At 40.6% G+C, this 18729-nt stretch overlaps 1 long non-coding RNA gene across 1 annotated transcript; it reads right to left on the bottom strand.

The window, feature by feature from the left end:
• Positions 1–14853: 14853 nt before the first annotated feature.
• Positions 14854–18029, bottom strand: LOC113954703. Its single transcript, XR_003530314.1, has 3 exons — positions 17961–18029; positions 17638–17724; positions 14854–14944 (listed from the first exon to the last, which is right to left on the bottom strand). It is a non-coding gene; the product is annotated as an uncharacterized LOC113954703 (long non-coding RNA).
• Positions 18030–18729: the final 700 nt, after the last annotated feature.

Genomic DNA, 18729 nt, shown 5'->3' with positions numbered 1-18729 from the left:
TCTGGGATGACCCTGCTAGAGCAGGGAGGTTGGACGGGATGACCCAGTGTACTCCCCTCCAACCTGACTGTTTCCGTGTGATTAATCTTGCTCCTGTCCACAGCGTATACAGATAGCCTGGAAAATAACCATATAGTTTAGGGCTAAATTTCAGTAGCTTTTGACTCTCAATAATTTTATTTCCCATCTGTACTTTTGAAGATGCAGATTTTGAAATAAGGGCAGTAATTTTTTTGTGTGCTGTCTTTTTGACTAATGAAAGAAAAAAGCAGAGGTCAAGAAAGGCAATCTAGCACAGCGTAGTTAATTCTACCTCTGCCTGGAAAACATCATCTTACCCTGTTGTCAACACTGTGCAGTTCAGAGTTGGTTTTAATTACTGCAAGTAGCTTGTAGTAGCCTCCAAGGAACAAGAAATACTTTTTTCTTTTCTCTCTTTTTTTTTCTTTTTTCCTGGTGGATTGTGTCCTTTTTCTGCTGGCAACTGTTGTTTTCATTTTTAGACCTTTTTCTTCACTGCTGTGTTTCCAACAGAGTTTAAATAGACACATTCTGTTTATGCAGTGCAATCCCTAGAAAAGTCAACCTTTTGGTACTAGAGAGGTAGGAGCTTCTTATGTAACTAAAAATAAGTATTTACTGAGTATAACCTTTCTGCTTGGTTGTGTGTACCTGTCAAGGATACTTAAAGGATACCTTTTCACCACGAAAATGAACAGAGAGCAGCTTTGACGCTCACCCTGCTTATAAACTAGTAGAGTTTCACCACAACTATGCATAATTTTAATTCGCTTTCCTGTTGATCTTCCTTTCAGCAAATGATTGTTACTTTGCTTTATCAGACCTTCCATCCCAAAACTCTCTCTGAGCTGCTGCATGAGTTCCTCGGCTGAGGGAAGATGAGGCATTTTGTTATGTGGGGGAACAGGGAGGGCAGTCCTTGGCTGAGACCCTTTCCCAGGATAAATGAGAGCTTGTGACCAGCGGGGACATTTTTTCACCTCAAAGGATGATTTCCTTCACACTGGCTGTAACCCCTGCACTCTCCTGACACGTCTGAGTGAATGAGTGGAAAATTATCCCACAGATGTTAGCAGACTTGCATGAGACCACAGAAAAAAAGTCAGTATCTGATTCTGGAGGAAAGCTTTGGTGTGCTTTGGCTGTCCTCTTGACAGCATTGGACAATTAGTCATTGCCATTTCTGGGACTTACTGCTGACTTGGGATCTTGGTATTTTTGAAACAGTGATGCCAAACAGTTAGTGCTTAATAGCTAAACATCTCACTACTACTTCTACCATGAATAAGCCAATAAATAAGCCCAAATGGCAAGTAACAATGTATGTCTGGATTATTTTTGATCTTCATGGATTTTCATACTACTCAGAATACTTTTGCTCTTCTTTCCTTCTCAATATGTTTCTATTTGGTCTCAGTTTTTCTCACCTAGTTTCAGTTTTTGTTTACAGAAAATCTTGCAGCTTATTTAGCTTCATTTGATACTGGTTGTTTTCCTCACTATTAGAATCCAGACTGCACAATAAGTGCCAGTATAATCAGTGGAAAGGGACACAAGATTTTCGTATATTCTCAGGGTAAATTTCCAGTCATATCTTGACAGAAGTCGAAATGTTCTAAGTAACACACAATTCAAACCTGTGTCAAATATGCTTGGCTTGTATTTGTTAGCAGATAACGAAAATCATACCAGCAAGTCCTTCCAGAAGAAAACAAGGAATAATAGAAAATGATTTTGTTTGGGGTTTTATTTTTCTCTCGTTTATTTTTAATATTTTATATTAAATGTTTCATTTTATATTGACATTTTGCACCCATAGCCAAGACTTGGTACAATACTTGGTTTATAAACCCCTCCCAGAAGTACCCATTTCATCAGAATCACAAGCTACATCTGAGTTTAACCAAGCCCAGTTTGGATTGTTGGTTAATATGATGAACAGAGAAGAGCTGGAGGCTCCAGATGGGCCCAAACCTGAATGTTCCTCAGGTATGACAGATCTACTTTTGTGTATAGCATCTATCTAACTTTTTAGGAAGCATTTAGGATTGTGATTAATTTAGTATTAATCTAAACAGATTATCCTCATCTTCAAGCAAATCAAATACATAAGTAGATTGTCAGGATCAGAAAGCAATATTTTAGTGAAATGAATGGATTAAAAAGATAAGACAAAGGTCTAACTACTCAATCAGCTATAATCTTGATGGCAGAGCTTGAGAAATGTAGGTCAATATGTTTAATGTTAGATAATTCAACAGTCCAGAGACTGAAATGTATTTAAAAGAATCATAACTAAATTTTAGGCAGTGATTGGACTTTCAAAATGTTTTCAAGACAACATAAAATAATTGTCTCAATATTTTGCTACTTCCACTTGATCTGAGCTCTATGGTGGTATCCTCAGTTGAGGTGAAGAGCACTACACACACAAAGTAAAGAGGTTTTCATTTGCAAGCGAAGACTGACTACTATTTGACACCAGGTCCCTTCTCTTTGGAGGTGGGAAACTCTCAGGTTCCTGAGCTGAATCCTGCAGGAATCATGAATCAGAGCTGTGAGCTGCACAGCCCACCATATGAATGAAAATTAAATTCAACAACACCTTGTAGCTCAGGCAGGGGTTGGAGACACAACTCACTCGTCTATCTCTCCCTTATTAGCCAGTAACCCTGCATGGTGTGGAGAGCAAGGGACACAAGGCCTCAAATGGCTCAGGCTTTTCCAAACAGGGTACCTCCCCCACTACCCCGTGATACCCATCTTCCCCACGTGGAGTTTTGCTTCCTAACCTGGGCTGTTTGCTCAGTCTCCTTTCATTGTGAGAAATTAATGCTGTAGTGACATTTGTATTTGCCTTCATAGCAGTAAACTATTTTCCATATGGCTGATACTCTCTTGATTTCTCTTTTAGACTTCACACTAATTTGTTTGTTAGTGTTTTTGTTAATCCACACTGTTAAGCCTGAGGTTGATTGAGTAATCAGGTAATTCATTAGTTCCTGTTTGGGAAATGTGCAGAAATGCCCCAGCTGTCTGTTACTTAAATAGAAATGCTTCCCACTTTTCCATACATGTATAATTTTGCTTTTGCTGATAGTTACCAGAATTGATGTTTGTGTTTCCTGGCATTTCTCTTTTGCTCCTACATCAACAATGTGACTAGTATATTTTCAACCTCCTACAAAAAAAGAATTAAACTCCAGCATTTGGAATACAAAATAATTTTTATTGCCTTCATACTTCATATCCCAGCACCATTTCACGTGATTAAAAGTTTGTTTTTTCCCACTAAACTCCTTGAGTGTTGCTTTTGCTTCTAAGTTTCATTTTGCCACTGTTTATATATACGTGCATTTTGTGGTTTTGCTTTAAACCACAAAGTCAGATAAAAAATGCAGGTGATTGGATTGCAGGGAAGAATATCACTTAAGAATACAAAAAAAATCAAGTAATTAATGGACCAAATGTAAGAAAAACCCTCTCAAACCATATCCACCACTTAAGCCCAGATCTCAAAGGGAAGAATTCCAAGTGACCTCATGAAGGTAATAGAAGCTTCACTTTTGCAATAGATTTTGTCTTACAAGCTCTCAAATATTTTGGTAGTGGAAGAATAAACTCTTGAAACGGACAGAAGGTAGAATATACTTTTGGGATAGAAAAGAACAGATTTGGGCAAGATTGATTGCATTACTAGGAGCGGAGCTTAACATGTATGTTGTGAGTTATGTTAACTCGTTAACAGGTATTACCTGATACGATTGACACCCACTTCAGCTGGGGACTGGCCTTGATGACAGTGGGTTCTTGTCATCCAGACCAACACAGGTTCGTCATTCCTTGGTTTGGCAAAATGAAAAAGAATTTACACAACGCATCAGTGGAAGAAGAGATCAGCTATATAAAAGTCAGCAACCTGCTCACCCTATCCAGGGGTCTGTATCCAGGTCACCAGGATGGCCCTGTCTGGTTGGAAAATACCTGTGCCTGTCCCTGTGCCACTCATTAAACCACTGAATGATATGGAAGAATTTTGAAAACACACAAGATCCAGACTAAGTGGAATCATATTTACCAGCATTGTTTTAGCAGGCTGACATTGGTCCCCAAGCCTGCAGCTGGGACATGGGACTGAGTCCTTTCTGAGACCTAAGTGAGCCTAATTCTGATGAGACTTTATGTAGCACTTGTACTGTGTTGGGTGTTTGCAGAGGGGTGCATCTAACCCCAAATGCACATCCTCCATGTTCTACAGAAAGGTATTAGACCAGTGACAGCAGCTTATTACTGATTAAGACTAATGTGTGTGAGTAGGTGTGTGCATATAGGTGGGGAGAAGTTGTCAGAGTCAATACACATCTGCTTTTTTGCCTTTCATCAACATTTCAGTTTTCCAGAAAAGTAATCAGTGCTGTGTTTTTGTCTTGGCCATCTTATTCTAATGCACTAGCACAATTTTGCTGTTGGTTTGAACTAGTTATACACAGTGTTGAGCAAAACTAACCTTTGGCAGCATTCAAAGTTATAAATTTCTTGCTTTTAATCTGGGAAAAAGTTTTTTTTGTAAGACTGTTTAAAATTTTGAATTTACAGTCAGGGGAGTAAGAGATCAATCTTTATGAGGTGATGGGCTCTGGTGATACTATATTGTCATTAAGCTATCCACAACTCCAGGGCATCTGGGACTGTTATGTCTCCTTATTGCAGCTAGGAATGCAAATTTTGGAAACCCGGCTTTTCATTCTTCTTTCTTTCTTGAAACATGTCATTTGAGATGGCAAGTCAGTTGTGTGCTGAGAGGCAGGTAATTCCAGCTGTTGAAGCTATTAGCAAAGGCTGTCGTGGTGCTGTGGTACACATCCCTCTACATATATGTCGTGGAGAAGATCATCCATCTGGAGAGTCACCTTATGGAGAGATGCTGTGCCTTTCTTCCTCCACCTTTACTCACAATAAATTTTTGTATTACATAAGTGTGTGCTACCATGTCGGACAAGAAGGAATAACAAGACAGGTACCCATAGATTAAACCCTTGTCATGTAATAACCTTTCTTTCATTAAGAACCAGGCCCTCATATTTAAGGTAGGTGGCAAATGGATATTTTCTGTTCCCTGCGACTATTAAAACAGCTTTTTACACTGATGGACAAACTTCATCATTGCAATTATCCAACAACTAGATTGCACTTGAACTTTGTGATGGTATCTGTCAGCAGAGAACAGTTTGAGTGCTGGGTAAAATCATCTTGCACACTGGGTCTGTCTCATTGGCTGTCAGCTGGCTTTGGAAGAAGAACTGGAGTGGAAGAGGAAAAAAATATCTGCAAATCTTATAATTAATGAGTATTAATAAATCTTTATTTTATGGATAAGTTAAAATGCTAGTATTTCCTAAAGACCTGTGCAGCTTGGAAGCTGTTGTGTGCACATATTTATATGTAAATGTTGTCTGTATATATATATAAAACCACATAACACTCATATACACGTACATATACGTATATGCACATTTTCTATCTGTATGCATATAAACATGCCCCAAATGGAAGTGAATGTGATCTACCTCCATTTTTTTTGTATTTCTACACACAGTATAATTACTAAAGGAGAAAGAATGATTAAATTATTCTTTCTAGTTAAACATAAAACAAGATGAAAGGAGCCTGGGTTTACCGAGGGAACATGGTGCCAGAATAATCTGATAGCTTTCCTTAAATGAGATAATGGGTTTTCCAAAATAGAAAATGTGGTAAATCTCATTTGTACCTTAGCAAAGCAGTTATACACTCTTAAGTGGGAAAATATTAATGAAGCAAAATAAGATTGAGGTTAACAGAGGACATGAAAGGTGAGGAAGAACTGACTAATGGGAAAGGGCAGAGGAAGAGAAAGAAGAGGAGTCAAGAAACAAGTTGCTGTGAATTCCTCGAGGGTCAATTTTAGGACCAGTGCTGGTAATATTTTCATTAAGTACGTTAGTATGTGAGTCAGTGGGTTCTTCAAATCTGAAGATGAAGGGACATAGCTAACATGTAAGAAGACTATTGTATATTAAAACCTAAAGTGGGAAGAAGTGTTTGATTGAAACAGAATATCACAGCATGCACTTCAGAGTTAAGGAGGAATTTTTCTAAGGGAGACAAGTGATGACGCAGGAGGAGAGAACTCTAGGTGTCAGAGATGATCAGAGTGACTATTGAATTGACCATGGAGTGATGCCATGAAGAATGTGTACGTGCTCACAGCATACATTAGACAAGGTATTTCCAGCAGAAAGTGAAAATTTCATTGTAGAAGGCATGGATGAATGTGCATCTGCAACACAGCTGCTGCCACATTTCTCTGAGAAGGATTAATTAATCTGCAACAAGTGCAGAGGTTCCATAAAACATTTCACAAGAAATTACATAAAGTGCTGCCTAGTCTGAAAAATAAAAGCTATGGTAGGATAGTGAATTTTTTCTGAGAATATATTGGTTGGCCTAGTACCAGCAACAGAGAAGAGCTGTTTAAGGAAAAGAATAAAAACCCCCAAGTAACCATATAACATTTAGACTGGAAAGGAACAGCAGGTTCTCATTACTGGATCAGAGAGGTCCTCTAACAACCTTTCAGGAGTGGAAACTACTTCCACTTCCAATTACTCTAGCAACTTTTAGGACAAAATTTAGCCCGTTAACATAAAAGATTATGTGGCACAATCTCCATGGAAAGCCAGGGCCTGGCCTAGGTCAGGTAATGCAGGTGGCCTCTTGAAATACTGTAACTGGTCATGCAAGTCCTTATTTCCCTGGAAAAATTACTTTAGGAAGTAACATTTAAAAAATTGCTCACTAGGATTTAGCTTGGAATCACAGCGTAAGGCAGATACAGCCATGCTATCCACCCTGTGGGTACAGCAGGAAACCTGAAGGTCTCTTAGATGTAGAGCAAAGTTGGCATTTCTGTAAATCACTTTCTGCTTCCCCTCCAAAACTCATTATGCTTTAATAAAAACGAAAATTTACATTCCAACAGGAGGAAGGTTCTTCTGCACATTTTTCAGCAAAACCCTAATCTGGCTTGCAGGCATACCAGATGTACCGGATAAGCTCACTCAGCGTTTCTTACTCCCATTGAAATGACTTGCTAGAGACAGGCAGGAGGGGATGTTCCGTGCCTTACTGTTCCAAAAAGCAGATTCAAGCAAAGGACATGCAATTTCAGCACAGGACATACCTTGATTCATACTTTATTGACGTAAGAAAATCACTTGTTCACTCAAGAATGACCTAAACTGAGGAATGATGGTCATGGATGGTGACTCAATGCTGTTCTTTATCAGCATTTTTTTACAATTGAGCCATGGCAACTCCTTGCGGTCGAGGTGATAAAGTAGGTAGTGCTGAAAGGGATAAACAGACTGTTTTCTTGTACTGGGGCATTCTGTCCATTTTATACCTAAAGTAGCCAGACTGTGTGTGTCACTTTGTCCCAGGCCAGTGAGGAGCTGTGTATGGGACCCCTGCTTTGGGTCTGTGTTCATCAGGGCCTGTTTTAGCTGAGGAAGGCTTTACACTAAGGGAGAAAGTTCATGAGTGGCAACAGAGCATACCTAAGTCAGACTGTTGCCTACAGAAAGAGACGAAGAAGGGAGCTGGCCTCCCCCAAGGGTAGCTTTTGTCAACATCTGACTCAGCTGTGCCCTCTGAGTAGGATGGACTGTTGGGAAGATGTGAAAGGTGCAGGACATCTTGGCACTTTAAAATTAATATTTTATGTTCCTTTACTAATCTGCTGCTTCTCGTTAAGGATGGACAGGGAGGAAAAGCTGCAGAAAAGCCAACAGTGCATGAGAACTGAGTGTGGGAAATTTCATGAAACATTAAGTGTGATGTTTTTCCCCAGTCTGTGTGCTGATCTGGTAATGGTGAAGGCTGTTTAGCTGGGGAAGCCTTAGCAGAACCAGCACAAGAGTAACTAGATACTAGACCCAGAAAGCCACTGTGTCAGGGATGGTGTGCACAGGGGGACTGCCTGCTCACAGTCCAGCAGACAGACTATAGTGCTGCTTTAGGATACTGCTTATATTACAGCTGGGAGAGTTATGATGCTATTATGATACCCTGCTGTCTCATGGAAGTGCAGATACCTTATATTCTTCATTAGCACTATTTGCATCTCTGAGTTCTGTTAAAGGAATTTTAAATTTAATTTTCTTAGGAAAGGAAGCAAACAGGATTGATAATACATTGTGGATGCTGTTTGATATCTGGCAGTTTTCCTAATGATTACTTAGTATGATTTAACTTTTTTTTTCCTCAGTTTTTATTGATTTATTAATGTGACTATCTACAGATATATTTAATGCCATGTAGACTACACAGATATTACGTCCATTACATAGAAAGGACTTGGTTGATAGCTATAATGCATATGCTATTCCAATCCATTGCTACTAGATAGAAATCCTCTTGCTTCCCAATGATTAGTTAATTAATAGGACATTTGAATGCTCTGGACTGCAGTTCTTAAATATCAATTAACACCTCCTTTTCAGGACTTGATATTATGAAACCTACCACTCATTTTCTCTCTGTAGTTGAAATTATAGGAAAAGATGTCATAAAAACTGTATAAGAAAGAGGAGTGTATTGCTTCTTAATAGAGGATGTTTGAGATTTGTATGATATATCTAAAAAAAGAAAATATATTTTAAAAGTTAAGTAGTTATATTTCAACAATATAAGACTTTTTACATGAGTCCAACTCTTCTTTTAACAGTTGAGAGTGTGTCTTTGGAGACTATGGCTCATTTGAGATTCTGTTGCCATAAATAAATTCAACCATGCCAAGTTAAACTCTGGAATTCAAGACAAGTTTCACTTCTAGTTATGCAGACCCACAGGCATGCTGTGTGTCCTGTTGTTGTGTCCTACATGAGAAGTACAGGGTTGCTTCAGTAGCCACATTCCACTTCTTTTTTGGTTTAGCTGGAACTTGTGAAAAAGGCTTTGCATGAAGTGAACAAAATACCAAAACACCATTCATGTACTCCGTATACACAACTTGTACGATCAGGTTGCTACTTTTGATTCTTAGTTCTAAAGGTTTTTTTGATGTATTTTTTCCTGTTAACACTCCCAAGTCTAAGCAGAGCATATAATGTTTGCAGTTTTTATACATGTTTTGCAAACCAGATACTTATACTATTAACCTTATGCTAATTTAAATATTGTTTTCTACTCTTTGACATGCAAAAGCCCACTAGAGGAGTTAAGATTAGAAGGTAGCGTGACAACCAGAATCCCCAGCCCACATTAGCACTGCTTTTACATGAACACAATGCTAAGATTTCTTAAGGTCTGTCCAGGATTTTTAGTGCTTGTTCTTTTTTCGATGTTTTGCTGTATGTGTTTGTGTAAAGAATAACAGAATAATTGAGGACTACTTCTTACTCATTTTCAGGCTTCCATTGAAGTACTCCTCACTTCTGTAGTAAAAACCAAAGGGCTTCTCACATGCTTGCCTGCTTGCAGCTGAGGTGTTAATTCAACACAGGACAAGGAGGCCGTGGACAATCACTCAGCAGCACTTTCTGGACTGCAGGACACGGTGTGCCTGACATCATGCTGGGGAGCAGTGACACTGCTGAAGAGAGTGGTGATACCTCTATACATCCACTGTCACAAATGCATGCTTGAGAGCATTTCACGACCTGGAGTGATGCTGGCGCAGGGTGTTGGGTGATGTCTCCAAAACATCTTCCTAATGCAGTGGAGTTTCAAGGAGCTTCTCTGTATGCTGAGGGAGCCTGGAGCTAGGAGCCAACACAGACACTGGCTGCACAGATGTGTTGGGAGATGGTTACCACAGGCTGTTAGAAGTCTCTGACTTACCAAACTGCTGGTGGGAAATCAAATGACAGTGCTTTCATGACAGAAATCTACCAAATGACTGTACTACAGCTTATTCACAGGTTGAAAATGGCTGCCACTTTAGTCATTTGAGCTTCAACAAAATTGGAGAAGAACAACTAGAAAGCAAAATTTACATACCAACAACTTTCCAAAAATCTGAAAGGAGTGATGGAGAATTAAGTGGGTAAAAAGGTGTCTAAGAAATTGACATCATGCTTTTAGAATGCCATTAGAGAGAAGAAAATAATTAAGTTTAGAAACCCTAAAATGGTCTGTAGTGCACGTGCAAAATGCACTGGGGCAGTGCTATGGCTCAGTGTCTTGTGAAGTATGAGCTGCAAACTGAATGCTTCATATCCCCTGGGAAAGCAAACAGTCTTGGCTTCCTAATGATATAGCAATTCATTCCTGCCTTGATGCCTCCAAGGGCTCTGTGTCTTGAGCCAGATTCTGTTTCAATGCTCGTAGACTTGTTTGGGGGCTGCAGGCAAGAGTAGTTTTTGGTGATTCAATTCATGTCTTAAGAAAGACAGAGAAACATTTGTCTGGCATGTTGTTTTGTGTTTTAAAATTGTATCTACTCTTCATAAAATTTTGGTGTGAGAAGCCACCATGTGGTGTGTACTTGGTGTTTGTTGTTCTCCAAGGAGAAGGAGGAGGCCAAAGGTGCATGACAAATGGAGTTTGTTAGATATTTAGCTGGTTGTCCAACTACCTACTTTCTGAATGGAGTGTAACTGATAATGCCTTTTGGTCCACTCCCCTGGATATCACATGGTTAAAACTGACGACCAGACTTTGTGAACCATTAGTCAAGAAATTTCTTGACTTTCTTTGCAAAGGATGTTGGCTTCTTCATCATTACGCTTTCTGTTCACTACATTCACTACATTCCTACATTTTCTGGTTTGCTTCTTTCCCCCCCCCAAAATCTGAGAGAACCCTGAGATTTTCCTGACCTGGAATTAAGCAATTAAGCATTAGTCCACGATTTTCTTGATCACAAAGATCAAGAAATAGGGAAAGAAGTGAAGGGCTTTTCTTTCATTAAGACCTTTATGTAGATGCTGAGAAGGGGTAGCACAGAACATTATGCCTGAAAAACATAAATACTTTACACCACCCTGACAGTAATCTATGGAATGATCTCACAGTAGTTAATTCATTTTGGGGTTCAAATACTTGCTTACCTCTTATCTCATTTTTAAGAAGTTCCCCATATCCAGCTGAAGAGTTGAGACTTCATATAACCTAACAAGGAACAACCTACTATAAATTTCAAAGCTTTCTTTGAGTCCACAGGAAGACATGAATACCTTTACCAGCCAGGGATTTGCAAAAGCAGTCTAGACTTTGTAAAAACACTTATTATTAGTATTAGATCTCATCACTGGATTCTGTATACACAACAAGGGGGAAAATGAAAGATTCTCAGACATGACAGGGTTTTCTTTATGTTTTGATCTTTGGTTTTATAATCTATAGGAACTAGTGTACAAATCAAAATGCTAGCCAATCTCTTCCAGAAATCTGGATTCTCATGAAGATGTGCATATAATGATAGTTTTACTTTTGCTCAAATAGGCAGGTTTTTCCATCCCATGGTTTCCTACAGTCCCTCATCTCATTGAGCTGCTGCAGCTAAAACCTTTCTACTTCCTCTTAAACCATCTTGATGACTCTCTCCTTTGATGTTTGTGATTAAAAAATACAACAGGAAGATGCCACCCAACAGCAGAAGAGGCTCCCACATGAGTTATCTTCTGTAGCTGTAAACCAGCAGCAACCGATTTTTCCCCAGAGGAAGGTGAGGTAGACCAAAGGCAGCAGTGGTAACAACTTTCCCACTGACAAACCTAAAACTACAAGAAAAAGGATTTACCAAGTTTGTGCAGAGGAGTTAAATACTGCTATTTAACTGAACCCGGATCCCCTGACATCCAGCTGCAACTATAACTGTACGGACAACTCTGCTGTTTCTTTGTGATTGCCAACACAGGGGTATAAATCCAAGCAAGCAGTGCTGAGCACTTTCAGCTCTCACCAAAGTAAGTAAGACTCAGAGGTGCTCAGCCCTGTGCTGCTCTCGGCAGGAAGGTGGCACTGGACCTGTGCTAGGCCAGCACTGGTTCAACCTCTGCCACCCCCAGGCTCTGCTACCTGCCTGCATCAGCCACCTTCTTCTATTTCTTATATGTCTCTAATCCACCAAACACACACGTGGGAGTATCTAAATTAAAAATAGCAACCCAGAAAAAAATGCAGTGCAGCCAGAGAGCTGATTTGCAGCTGAATTATTCATCCCCACATACCCCTCTCATCCCAGGATGATAGTACTGGAGCTGCGCAGGTGTAGCCTGGCTCAGGGGCTGGTGATGCAAGGGAGAGACAACAACCTTGTGGGTGTCTGTCCCCTGTCAGCAAGCTAAATTTCCCACTGGTCAGCTCATCTGTCTTTTTATACCAACTGCTACATGAAAACACCTTAAACCACCTCCTTGCTTCCCTCTATGTCGCCTCCCTTTACTTATTACTTACTACCCAATAACCAAATTAATGCAGCTCAACACTCTCAAACCCAAAGAAATGAATTAGTCCAACCTTTTAAAAGGTTATTGGAATATTCTGTTCCATTAACACCAAACCTTAGTAGAGAAACACATGAAAAAGCTGTTCCTCTGCTTTTACTGGCCAGGCCTGAGCTGAGGTGCTTTGGTGGGTTGCCAGCTTGTGAAATTGCAATTTGCAAGAAACCTTGAGTGATTTTCCCTGTGTATCTGCAGGGCCCTTGGTTTTAATCAGTGCTCTGGTTGTTATTGCAGCATGTGATTTAGAAAAATTGCTGGCAGTTAATGGCCACTTTTTTGTGAGGAATTTTTGTAAATAACATTTTTATTTCCACAGAGAATCATTCAATTATCAGAGCAACCATAAAAACCTCAGGAGACAGAATATCCTGTGACATGAAAGAAGGGAAAAACCAAACACGGACTTACCTTCAAAGTAATCTTCATGGTTTCTGGCTGGCATCCTGCTTCCTGTGTCTGGTGCCATATTTTCATGGCCTCCCTCACCACCATATTCCTGGGCTGGTGCCTCACAGGACCCCCCTCAAGCATCCTCCCTGAGGATCACACCTTGTGTGAAACTCATGGGCACATGAAAGCCAAATGAAAACTGGCAATGTAAGCAAGATGTTTGTGTTGCACAAAACACAGCTCAGTCCCAGGTTCCTCTGGGTGATGGCTTCTATGTCTGCCTGCTTCTCTCCATTGGCTTTCCTGTCTGTGGTATCCCAGCTCATTTTTTTTTCTTCCGTGGTTTCTGTAGGATAACTACATGAGTGTGACACTCCCTATCTCATTCCTGCAACCTGCGGTCATATGCCACCAAGTCATACCCAATCCAGTTGTGGCTGCTTTGGAGGTGTGTTGGTGTCTTAGGAGGCTAATCTTCTCCCACAAAACTGCAATGACTTCATTCTGAATTACAGCAAATTCCTCAGAAGCACATAATGAAGACGTAACCCCGCGTAAATATGGTCCTACCTCACTTCGCTTCTGCAGGCATTAAAAAGGGAAGATTGTGATGGTTTCAGTAGTACCCTACCCTCTCCTATGATCCAGCATATCTTTCCAGCTTCCACCTCAGCCTGAGGTTTTGCACAGGTGGAGCAGAAGACATAGATTTGTTTTGGATGTTAGCCAAAGTGACCATGGGACCAAAATGACCAAGAGAAATGGATAGACAGCAGCTGTAAATCAGGGATTGTCCAAAGAAGCACTTGCTACCTGTATAGAAATGCTACTGCCTCTCTCAAGTTTCTAACCTAATTCTGCAGCTCAGCGATACAGAAGACTGTGCCAGACATCAATCTGGGCACTTGCCTCAGGGCTTCTGCTTTGGTTGCTTCTAGTTGGCACTCCATAGCATCACCCCTTCACAGCAGAGAGATTCTTCCCAGTGGGAGCTGCAGGGAGCAGGTCTGCTACTCATACACGCCTGGGCATTCTTCTCTGGGACGTAAATGCATAGGCTCATGCCCTTCCAATGAATGGCTAGAAAGAAGCCCTCCAGCTTTCACAGCTCTCTATGGCTTTTGCTAGATTTAGTATCACCTTGTCTTTAGCTGATAAATCTCAGCAGTGAAGCAGCTGTTCACTAACCACAGAAATGGGGCCAATTTCTCCAAAAAGAGCCATTCAGCAACAGTCTCGCTACTTTCTGTATTCATGTATATCCTCCATACACTTCTTTTTTGCAGCTAAACATTAGTTTCATGTGAAGATTTGCTGAGCGGTGAAAGATAAAGCACGCTGGAGAGAGAAGAAGAGAGCCAGGAAATGCTATTTCTATGATGTCAAAAGAGCACCAGATTTTACTGTTATCTTTAATGAAATGCTGAAGGGCAAGGTGAGAAAATGGAGATTTGTTAGCACTGATCATAGTTCTTCTTTTGCTGGACTCACGAAACAGCAGGAACTAGGGAAAAGAGAATTTTGAGTGGCATTCAGCTGTATATTTAAGCATGAATCATCCTCCATCTATTGCAGTCTCTTTTTTTTTATGTAGTTGAATTTTCATGAAGGAATATATGAACTCTGGTTACAACAGATGTCATCTTGGAGGGTTTTTTCTTTTAATATCTGACTGTAGACCCAGTATAATAGGCAATATTGGGCTTTCATCTTTCACCACTACTAGCTATAAAATCCAGAGGAGATGATCATTAGCATGCATTACTTAAGAGAAGTACAGCACTCAGTGAGTCAGGGTACAGACCAAGAATTAATTGTTGAAGAAATTAGAAAAAAATTGAAGAATGGACACATTTGAGAAAATTGCAGTCTGTCCAGACTCCAAAGAGCCAGTGTAGAGTGAAGATGGCTACTGTGTTCCCCTATGGCTTACCTGAAGGGATGCAGGAAGAATTTGCTGGGAATGCAGTGGCCAGTAGGAACATGGCTGGGTGAAAGGGTGAGGTTGGATGGTGGGATCTTCCAGCTCCAGGCTTGAATTTCTGTAGGAAAAATAGTCACTCACTGAGCTGAAAATGGCCAAGGTGGCTGCCAGAGAGGGGAACAAGAGCTGACTAGAGTGCAGGTTGCTGGAGGCACCTTTTAACAAGATGCTGGGAAGCAGGCTTCAGTTTTCACAGCCCATTAATATGGACTGAACCATATGCAACAGGGTGGTGGACTAGGGGATGTGCATACTTGCAGACACATGGAGAAGTGCTGAAGAGGCCATGCTCTATAGCAGCATCCTCAGCTAGTGCATAGCACCCAGGGCTGCGGCTGAAACAGAGCCTTTTAGTAGCTCCCTGCATGATTGCCCTACTGAGCTTTCCTTCAAAACATTTAAATATCTCCTGAACAACTGTCCTAGTGGCAAAGCCTAGCCTCTGCCATGCTTTCAGGATTCTGAGAGTTCTTTGTTGCTATTATTATCCACCCTGCCCTTTATGCCATGCCAACACTGCTGCTGATTTTTCTGCTGTATTTCAGCGCCTTTTTCAAGACCCCATTTTCCCATGAGAATATTTTTTTCCTGATTTACATGGGGTGTAGTGGATCAGACCATTAGGGACAAGAATGGCCACATAACTCACCTCAGCCTGCAGGCTGCATAGCAAGATGTGCTATGGAGAGAAATATTTATGGAGGAGCTGCCCCAGAGCAGTTTTTTGGGGGGATGAAGAACAGGTTCAGCCAATGCAGTGTTTCTTTCCTCTTCCAGACTAATTACAGGATTCTTTGCTTAGATCATCACTTTGTAAAGAAATTCTTTTTGACAAACAATCATCTTTTTTCTGCTAATTTTCCACAAATGTCTGCCAACTCTCTCCTATACTGCATCATACATGTGCCCTCCAGATTACACTCTCCTGATAAGTTCCTGTTGCTTTCACATCTTTTGTAGCTTTGGTAAGTCATGAAAAGCAACCCAGACCAAAATTATCTGAAGTCAGACTTAATTTAAAAGATCAGATTCTGCCATCTCATGCTTAAACCCATCAAAAGTGCCCCCGAAATTCATTCATCAGTGGAATTGCTGGGAGGATGCTGCACCCACTGCAGAGCACAGGTAGTGCATCAGGACAGTGCTCCTCTGGTGGCTCCACGACAGGTGCCTCTCCTCAGCAGACTCCCCTCTTCTCGCTCAGAGTCCTGTTGTGAAAACTTTTTCCTATTTGTTTACTAGATTGGCTCTAGGAGATGTGTATGGGTAAGAATGGCAATTTGAAGATGGAAATTGAATCAGCTCTATGTGTCCTGCTCTCAGAAAGCAGGGAAGTGCTTTACATTGTGTTCCCCATTAGCTAGGACTACAAGAGGATTATTTTTCTTCCATGAACTTTGTGTAGTACAAGACTCCAGAAATGTTGATGTGATTCCTGACCAAGGGTGGATAATGGACTGTCCTTGAGCTCTTGCCGATGGGACAGGGAGGCATAGAGCATGGGAAGATGTTTTCAGTGCCAGTACTGATTACTTCTCTGATCTGGAAGTTCAAGTTGCCAGATGTTTTTGGTGCCTGTTAGAAAACCATAATTTTTAGAGACAAGGTTGGCTTTGCCCTAAAATCGAACAGTAGCCTTAAAAAACCTCTGAAATAGTTTCCCTCAGACCAACCAGATACTAGGCATTTCTGTGAATGATGGCTTTCATTCGTCACACTGAGACTTAATGACTGAGTAAAACAGTAGAAATAGGGAGTTAAATGGTGGACTATTTACTCCTTACTGTTTTCACAAACTATAAGTAGTTGACCTTTTTATTGCCTTTCTAAAAGGTTCCTGCCCTATTTCTGCTCCTAGGTTCCAGGCCACAGGTCTCTGCCCTCTCAGTTGTGGCAAGAGACCGAATCAGGGAACTTTTTATGGGCTGTCTCTGAGAGAGAGGACAAAATTCTCCTTCCTTTGTGGGTTTGTGGGAGAGGATGATAACTGGCAGTTACTGTTTTTGCCTAATGCATTACTGCCCAAGCAGTATTTACAAAGGTAACAACCCTGTTTCAAGCCAAAGCCAAGGGTGTGGCTAGGAGTGTAAAAGCCCTCTCCTTAGACCAAGTATATTAAGAAGTTGATGTCCATTTATTTGTCTCTTAGTGGCACAAAAAACATAGTGCTAGGAGAGAGACAAGAAGAGCTGCTGTGTATTACTTTAACTAATTATAATCTCTGATTTACTCTCTTGGTTAGTAATTTGCGAAAGAAGGTCTGTGCCTCATTCAGAGGCACATATGGAAGCTTCAGTGCCTGCCCAGCTTGGTCCTATGAGATAAGGAGACAGTCTAATCTTGACCCTTAGTCTGACCCATGTTGGCTTTCCCTTTCCATTTGAGTAGCTTTAATGTCTGTGTCATTCCGTGGCCCCTTGCTATTGCAGGTCCTCTCCACCATATGAACAAAAAGGAGGTTTCCAACCCCCCCACAGGTTAATGGAGCTGGGACCAAGAGGGCATTTGAGAGTCTCCAGCCAATGATCCCAGCCAGTAGTCCCAGCACTGTTGTGGGACAGAGGTTCGAAAGCTGTATTTGGGCTGGGAGGGGATTAGCATCCCACTTCATGCCCATGCTATTTGCCTTCCAGATAGTCACAGATGTGGGCTATTTTCTGCTGCAAACTAGAAGAATAGTTTTAAAGCTACTTGTCACTCTCCCATTTCACTTTTAAGAGACAGTGCTTATTTTTAGAAGATATTACTCACAAACAGTAGGTTTTCCTGGTCATATCTGCTGATAGAAATGTCTATATTGCAGATGGCAGCATGTCTAATCCTCACGAGACACATTTCCTGGAATTGAACAGGAGACAAAGTGTGAATATCACAGCTTCATACAAGTAACTGCCTGTTTAGTAGAAAATCAGTCAGCAATACAAACCAATTGTTTAGAAAAGCAGTGTCTTGGACATCCATCTTAAGTTGCACATAAACAGCTCAATCTTTCTCAAGCTAATTGTGGCTGCAGCAGCAAAATCGGGTAATGAAAACATTGTTTTGGAATGGAAATTAATGAACAAGTTGCTTACTAATCAGAGAGATGTTTCTTTGCTGGCAAAGATAGACACTCTCTGGTTTCTCTCCCTTCTTGAAAGACTACAGTAATGAGACAAAATAAAAGCTATTATTTTTTTGGGAAATACTATCTCAGTACTACCTTACAAGCCAGCAGAAGACCAGGGTCTTGAAGGGCCTTCTGTCAACTTTCTCCTTGTTCAAGTGGAGTGGAGTCAACTTTCTCCTTGTTCAAGCTCTGAGCTTTCATAGATAGGCAATCGAACAACCATAAGGGCACCACAACTCTAGCTGGACAGGCTTATTAGTGAAAGGCTATGCTTGATGAACAAATCTTTCAGATTAGCCTTTGCTATGCAAGTATATTGTAGAAAAAAATGTGGTACAAACAAGTTGAGGAAAAAAGTAGCAGATAAATTAGATTGAACCTTTGACTGTCCTAAGAGAACAGGACTACAATGATGGAGTAAAAGGATTTTACATTTGCCTTTTAATATTGCTTGATATCAACAAACTTGGGAAGAGTAGGAACCAAGAGTACTTAAGCATGACCAATGCAGTTGAAAATAAAGTATTAGCCAAGGTGATACATTTCAGAGTGATCTGCTTTTCAGTGGAAGGTATGTGGGGGGATTTACTAATGCAATAAAAAGGGGAAAATTATTAAATTATGTCTTGTCGAGGACCAGGAATCGGAATGGGAACGATTCCGGAAATGGAAAAATATGTACAGCGATTGAATGGACTTCACACATTGTGTGTTTCCCCCGAATTTGTATCTTC

The sequence above is a fragment of the Corapipo altera genome, unplaced genomic scaffold (assembly GCF_003945725.1).
Source record: "Corapipo altera isolate COAL_440 unplaced genomic scaffold, ASM394572v1 44b, whole genome shotgun sequence".
Classification (NCBI taxonomy): domain Eukaryota; kingdom Metazoa; phylum Chordata; class Aves; order Passeriformes; family Pipridae; genus Corapipo; species Corapipo altera.
This window is presented reverse-complemented; position numbering and strand designations above follow the sequence as displayed.